Here is a 7,175-nt window from a genome sequence, read left to right on the forward strand (position 1 = left end):
CCAACCCCAGCACCGCAGACCTCCTCTCATTCATTCCTCACATCTGTTTGAAATTATTAGTTAATTACCAAGACTGTCAGAAGCTGAATTTGATGTTAGGAAGTGGGAAAACACAAATACGTGTTGGTCTGTAGCCCATTAGGGTCTAGGTTTAGCACTCCTGGCCTAACCTGTTAAAATACAAAACAGACAAATACCAAATCCCTGAGTATTTCCAGCATGAATAATGTGATTAAAATACTTTAGTGTACGCTTTTTAAAATTCGAAACAACTAAGAAAATATAATCTATATGTCTTATAATATAATATGAAAGATATTATTTTTGCCTTAGAAAAGTTTCTTCTTTAAAATGGTTTCAGAACTTATTTAATTATTTAAACTTTACAAGATAAAAAACAACAATAAATTAATTAAACATATTAAATGAACTAAAATACTAAAATAAACTAAAGTTCAGGACTGGCCTGCCAAGCAAAAAAAAAAAAAAAAAAAAAAACAGTAAAAAGGTATCAAAAGCCAATGTGCTTTTGATATGTAGCTCTGTCTAAACAAAAAAGTAACATGGTAGAAGAATATACAGTCTTTTGCCAGCTGTTAGAGTAGGGGGTATATGGGAAATAATCTGGTCAAATTATTAGGTCCAATTATGCCTGCATAGCCATATTTGTCATGGGGTGGTAAGAACAGATGGTAAGAAGGAAAGAACCCAATTGCAGTATAATAAACCAGAACAAAACAATACTGTGACTTAAAGCCACAAAATAAAAGAATGGAAATCATGGCAAAATAAATGAACAATGTACCAAAAAATGAGTTAAACACAGCTCATGATCAAACCATAACCCGCAGATTAAAGCAAGATTAGAGAATAGCACAGGAAGGTGAATACACATTGCAAGAGCAGTATGGCTAAACTCACAGTGAAAGAAAAGGCACACAATTGCTCTTCATAAATGTAAACAGTGATTCCTTTAGAAACCCTGAAAAAAGACTGAAGAAATTGAAGGGCAGCTAAATTGTCAGTTATGCCAGCCACTCGATCCACCAGTGAGTAACAATGCAGGAACCAGAACGGGAAATTTAAAACACTGGTAAAAGAAAAAAATAGACTTTCATGACACCAGCTAGACACCACTACCTTGCTGCCAGAATGGTTCTCTTCTAATGGCTAAATGCAGAAATATTAACCACAATACACAAGAAAAGTATAATGGTATCAGGTGAGTTCCCAAAGACAAAATTAAAAGGATGCCAAAAAGACTGGCAGAAGCCTTGCAGGTCATATAGTCTGACCTTCAGCCCAGCATAGCAGCCTATTAAACCAACAAAGTGACACATAAGCAGGCACTAAGCCAAGTTTAAAGGCCACTTACAAAGAAATCTATTAGCAATGGTTAAAACTTTTTTCATGCCCCACTGCTGATTGTCAGAATGTAGAGATTGAGCCAAAACACTGTGGAAGATTCCACACATGCAAAAATTCTGTACAATAAATTTAGATGTTTTACCAGATATGAGTAAGTGTAGTAGATAGTCATATGTTTAGTGTAGTATGTAGTATGTAGTGTAGTAGTCAATGCACCACTTGTCATCTGTGACCACTTGTCATCTGTCCCTTGCAAGACCTAAATATGTTGGTTACGAATGTCTTATCAGAAACACACTGGATTCGGAACACATTCGGAACAGATGTGAAGAACCTTTTCTGTCAAGCACAAACTATTAACAATTAAATTGAATGACATCATATTTTTCATTGTGAGCACATTTCAACACTTTTCTGTTCACACACATGGAAATTATAGAAAGTTTCATAACAAAGGTCTTCACCGTCTCCACTTTATTAAATGTCTTTTTTTTTTTTTAAGTTAAACATGTTTTTTGGGTTTCTAACAACTGAGTGCCTGTTTATGGAAAAATTCTGACCTCAGCAGTGATCATGCCTGAATGTACAGTATGTCTTTACTTGCCCTAAAATAAATAGGCTTCTCAGATTACAAAAAACAGAACACCATGAAATGGTCATATTATTTTAAAGCTGCTCTTTAGTCTGCAAAAACCTAAGCACTTACACTCAAATTTACATTTTTGTAAAAACAGCTGTTTTCTAAGATTTACAAAGTTCATGCTGATTATGTTCCTCTTAATGCAGACATGTATAGGATGTGGTTTAAAGCAGCGGACTGCGTCACAAAATTACCATAAAGCCTGGTCTAACCATGATTTATGTTGTACAAAAATCCACAGAGATGAATAAATTTGATTCACTCATCACCATGAAAGGGGAAACCAGATAAATTACTGAAATGTGGTCAGAAAACTTTCTAGCCCAAAATAAAAGTAATTTGACCAAAAATCTTTTTTTTCTTTTGGGTGAAAAAGGTAGAAGAGATTTGTAAAGCACATGATGCTTACAGTGATCACTACTCAAAGCAAATCAAGTAAATCTTATGCACTGTTTAGGTCCTATTGCTTTTTTATACACTGATCATCAGTAACTTTACAGGAAGCGATGTAAGTTTTAAAAATGAACAATCAATTAAAATCACAGCTTACTTTTTTGATCCCTCTAGAGACACAGCCCCAACACACATTCAAGTAGACAAGTAGAGCCCAAGAGTACCCAGAGCAAACTCATGCTAACAGCAAAATCCTTAAACCCCTCAGTATGAGACTAGTGGTACATACATCAACCACTTTTAAATTACATGATATAAACCTAATATAAACCTAGTGCAATTAATTTGTGTAAATCAAATACAAAACCTTAGGCCAAAACAGTGAGCAATAACAATCATTTCAACACTAAGAAAGGACCAATTTCCTAACACTTCATATAAGTTGAGTCTACACAACAATGCAGGCCCAGAACAGGAAGAGGATTAAGTTTGAGCTCCCAAAATGGACCAAATTCCTTACTGTGCTTGGGACCTTTTCTCAACATCATAGTCTTAGTCTAAAACACAGTGCTAACTTAGGGGTTGTCAGTAGAATAAACAAGTATGTAAATAAAAGTCTTAAAATATTAAAAAAATAAAAAGAGAATATGCTGTTATTCTACAGTACAATGGAAGATTGGAGAATCATTGTCCTTCTACAAACAGTGATTGTTGTCTTAAGCACAGATCTTATCTAACTAAGCATTAGGAGTGGGGGTTGTCAGGCTAGGAGGATCAGCCCTAGTTTCTTTCTGCACATAAACCATATCCATTTAAAAGCTAAAGCATTTTTTTTTGCATTAAGAGAGTCTGTCCATTAAATAACCTGTCAGATGCCCAACTAATTTGTGCAAATATAGCACTGAGAACTGAACAGTGGTGTGCATATCAGCATAGGCATGGCAGGATAAATAATTCAAGTTAAAGTACAGATATCCATCCAATAAATAAATAAAACATCTGGTAATAGTTTAAGTATTATTAAGCTTTCTTTACTCAAGTAGAAAAAATTACGAGTACATGCTCGTAAAATCCCAACATAGAATTATTTACCTCTAATCATACTATGATTTAGAACTTTCAATCTGTGTCAAATAAGCTTAAGATTTTGTGAGCTCAGTATTTCATGGTTCTTTCAGACATTTTGGTTCAGATGAGCTTAAAGTTTGGACTAAATTTCTATCCCAGGAACTCATGATTTTTTATCTTTCTATTTGTATTTAACTAGTTCAAAACAGTAACCTAGGTCCTCATTACTGGTCACTGCCTGAAAGGAGTTTTTTTATGGTTCCCCCAGGTAATCAAGTTTCTTCCCATCTCTCCAAAAATAATCAGAAGGTGCATTGCTACTGTTATTTTCCAGGTGTGAGTGAGTGATCTGGAGGAGCATGCTGTGTACTGTAGAGTCATGTTGTAAAGTTAAATGTTTGCCAACTTTCAGAGTATATTGTGGCGATTTCACGACGTCAAAGATGAAGCAGGATTGGAATTTGCTCTTTCTGTGCATATGTGGACAAACACCCATTCACACACATAGACATTCATACCACATTCACACAGCCACACAGCCACACAGCCACACAGCCTTTAGCCGTACAGCCCATAGATTCGCACAGCCGAAAGCCGATAAACCACAGCTCATAGCTAATTACCGCATAGCCAACCCCTTTCCAGTGCTGAATAACATGGTCACGGTAGATCTTAACGGCACAGCCGCAAGTCCTTCTGGGTAAAGCTCCGCCCCCTTCTCGTCCACAGCAGCTGGTCGCCACAATATTATAGTATATGAAGGTATATACATATATTTTTTTTCTCTTTTGAAATCTGAAAAAAGCATTTAGCTAAAGAAATACTCATCAAACTCAAAATAGTGAACATCATAATTGAGCAGAAACAATTGTTCTTGGTCAGTTAATAGCTGAAAAAGTGATGTACTGACAGAGCCTGGCCCAGGTTTCTCGCCAAATAGCCAATTGTAACAGTATGTCACTACCTCATGAACCATTTTACCATCTATTCACCATCATGTACTAACACTTGTCTTTAGTCCTGTCTTCTAATTACTTGTTTATATTAGGGATAATTAGGAATATCTTTTGTAGTTATTTATTATAGGATTTTTTGTATTTATTGTTGTATTTTACACTGTTTTGTAATGTCTTGCACTTTTTGTACCGTGTTACACCGTGATCCTAGAGGAACGCTGTTTCGTTTCAATATGTACTTGTATGTAGCTGAAATGACAATAAAACCTCTCTGACTCTGACTCTGACTCTGACTTCTTAAGTACATTCACAAATGCTTTTTTCCCTCACTTCTGCAAGTCAGGACTTTTTAGGGATTACAAAGGGTTATTTGTTATTGTCTTGCATCATATACAGTATATTTCCCATGTGAAAGCTGCCAAATAGAAAAAGATTTTATTTACAATTTTACTGAACACTAAGACACAAATCAGCATTGACAAGACCTTTCTTGTTTTATTGAATCCAATAGCGTTAGTCATTTTCAAAAACCTTACATTTCAACCCAATGTATTATACAAGGCCTCTTCTTACTACATTCTCAAAATTCAACTTGACCGCACAACAGGATTTCACAGCTTCAAAAACCTCAAACATTGTTCCTAGGGGCAAGATGGGGCATGAAAACATTTCTTTTTTTTATTTTACTGTGCCCTTTGTTTAAAGTGATCACAGTTAGGTTAGGAACAGTTCAACAGGCCATTGCTGAAAGAACACAGTAAACCCACATAAACACACAACACTCATTTCTGGGCTCTAGGCACAGGGTTAAGTATTAAAAAGCCTAAAGACTGCAAATAGATATAAGAAGATATAAAGTGTCTTCTTTCAAAACAGTGGGGCTACTATGGAGGTTTCTTTCAATTGATAAATAAGCTACCAAGGGTTGACATGGTGTTCTATGATACACATGTCAGTAATTGTATACCATCAAAATTTTTCTATATTGTAAGTGTATCTTATAAAATAATCAATAAATGTCTGGAGCAGATAATTGTACTTAATCAAGTGCTTGGTGAGTGTATTGTATAATGTATTTGGAGGTAGTTATCACCCTTACTATTACCCTTATTATTTGCCACCCTTTGTAGAGGCCATAAAAAAGTTTAAAACTCAGTTTAAATACCACGCCAAAAAACACCAAAGACTGCACTTTCTTCTTCAACTCATTTAGCTTTATGTTATTAATAAGCAAATGAATTTGTATTTGATGGCATTTATAATATAGAATTTTTAGAGATAAAACTAAAAGTTGTTTATTTATTAATTTGTAGTAGCTGCTTTATCCTTGTCAGGGTCAGGTTGGGTTTGAGGCCATTCCGAAACAGTGGGCTCAAGGCATGAAATACAGGGCTTATATGTTGCAGGGCAACACACATACCTAAATTTTTTTACTAGGGGCAATTTAAAGCAGCCAATTTAATTTCTACATGTTTTTGTAAAATGGGAAACATATAAACCCAAGGATACCCAAGTAGACATGAAAGAACAGGCAGAACTTCTGAAAGACAGAAAGTGGAGATAAGAATTGAACCCTGATCCCTGATATTACACTCTTATTTATACTGAAATAAACATGCACTCTCTGAACTGTAGCATTTGAGCCTTAAATTCCATGCAAGCACACAAGGCAGAGCTTCCAAATCAATGAAAGCAATTAAAATAATGAATAAACAGGCAAGTCTAAAAACTTTGCCAGGATGATAATAACTTAGGACCATATGGATTCATAAGCCAATTAATGAGAATCCTAAAAACAGATTTCCAGGAGCAGCTTCTTTTGCACAAAACTTCTTTTAGGTTATAAATCTTTGGAACATAATTGCTACTGTCTAACAGCATGACAGACTCTAACTTCCAGAAGTTGACATCTTGTTTCACACTGGAAGAAACATGTGGGGATCCTCTCATAACATGCAGGCTCTTTCCACAGCTGGCAACAAGCAAATACAAAGACTGGAGACTTTAGAATCATCTCTCTTTTTTCGCAGCACTGAGCCCTGCTTCTCATCTCACTAATAACAGGGTCCCGGGCAGCCAACTGTTTCCAAAGCAAAGCGTGAGGGGGTGTGTGGGGGGTGTAGGAGGGGGCAAGCAAAATCTGCTTCTCTTCTTTCTAAACTGCCCCGGCCTCTGTTTGGCAGCAGACCAACACAGTCTTCTACAACTTACCGAAATGTGTTTCTGGGCATTAAGAAATCCAGGAGGAGATATGCACTTATTGTAAACTTAAGGTTTGGCAGAAATAAGTACTCTGCTTACAAAATGTTTAGTTAACAGGTGGAAGCTTTAATGAGTAAAAAGCTTCAGTATGGTTCATGAAGTATGTGATGAGTTGCTGTTATGTCATTGTCATTTTCCAACGTAACTCATATGACATGTTTTTAAAGTTTTAAAACAATTATGTTAAAGCAAGATTCTCATTGTCATCATTCACAAAATGTCAGATTATGTAATCACACAATAACTTTTAATAGCTATTCCATTAGTCAAAATCTGGACCTTGTCATGGGAATCTCCCTCATAATACAGTACCTGCCCACTCTCTCTAAAAGCATGCTAAAATAACATTCCTTTTTTGTCAGCTGTGCTGAATGATATAGAAATTTAACTGAATGATGATTTAACTGTATGGAATACATATAATCACTAAAAACAACAACAATACTAATAATTTACATGTCTCAAATTACAATAAATATGCACACACA

This window comes from Trichomycterus rosablanca, chromosome 4 (genome assembly GCF_030014385.1).
Source record: "Trichomycterus rosablanca isolate fTriRos1 chromosome 4, fTriRos1.hap1, whole genome shotgun sequence".
Lineage (NCBI taxonomy): Eukaryota > Metazoa > Chordata > Actinopteri > Siluriformes > Trichomycteridae > Trichomycterus > Trichomycterus rosablanca.